The sequence below is a fragment of the Cryptotermes secundus genome, unplaced genomic scaffold (genome assembly GCF_002891405.2).
Source record: "Cryptotermes secundus unplaced genomic scaffold, Csec_1.0 scaffold79, whole genome shotgun sequence".
In the NCBI taxonomy this organism is placed as follows: domain Eukaryota; kingdom Metazoa; phylum Arthropoda; class Insecta; order Blattodea; family Kalotermitidae; genus Cryptotermes; species Cryptotermes secundus.
Genome location: NW_019741974.1, coordinates 3,696,817 through 3,697,115, shown reverse-complemented (window position 1 = coordinate 3,697,115; position 299 = coordinate 3,696,817). Strand labels below are relative to the sequence as shown.

General features: G+C 48.2%; 1 protein-coding gene across 4 annotated transcripts in view; it reads right to left on the bottom strand.

Annotated features, from left to right (window-relative positions):
- Positions 1-299, bottom strand: part of LOC111872784 (mitochondrial ribonuclease P catalytic subunit) — a 516,563-nt gene that overhangs the window by 40,824 nt on the left and 475,440 nt on the right. The window lies entirely within an intron of this gene.

The following is a 299-nucleotide window of genomic DNA, read 5'->3' as shown; positions in this document are numbered from 1 at the left end:
ACAAGCACTCCTACCGCTACTACTATTACTATGAATACAGTAAAAGTAAAGCTATCACTGTAACAGGCCGTGAAGGCCCATAGGGTTTTGAGACGTTGAGGGTCCCATATTATCTAGACAATCGGCACAAAGATGGCGGTAAAGTTGTTAGCCTTACGCTCCGGCCACCCTTTACCCCCCAGGAGGATTCCTGGTACTTATTTCTGTTAGAGGCTGAGTCGACCCCAGGGCCATAGTGAAGTTGGAAGGATTATGTCAACTGAAAAAGTCCACCTCGACGGGACTCGAAAAGGCGACCT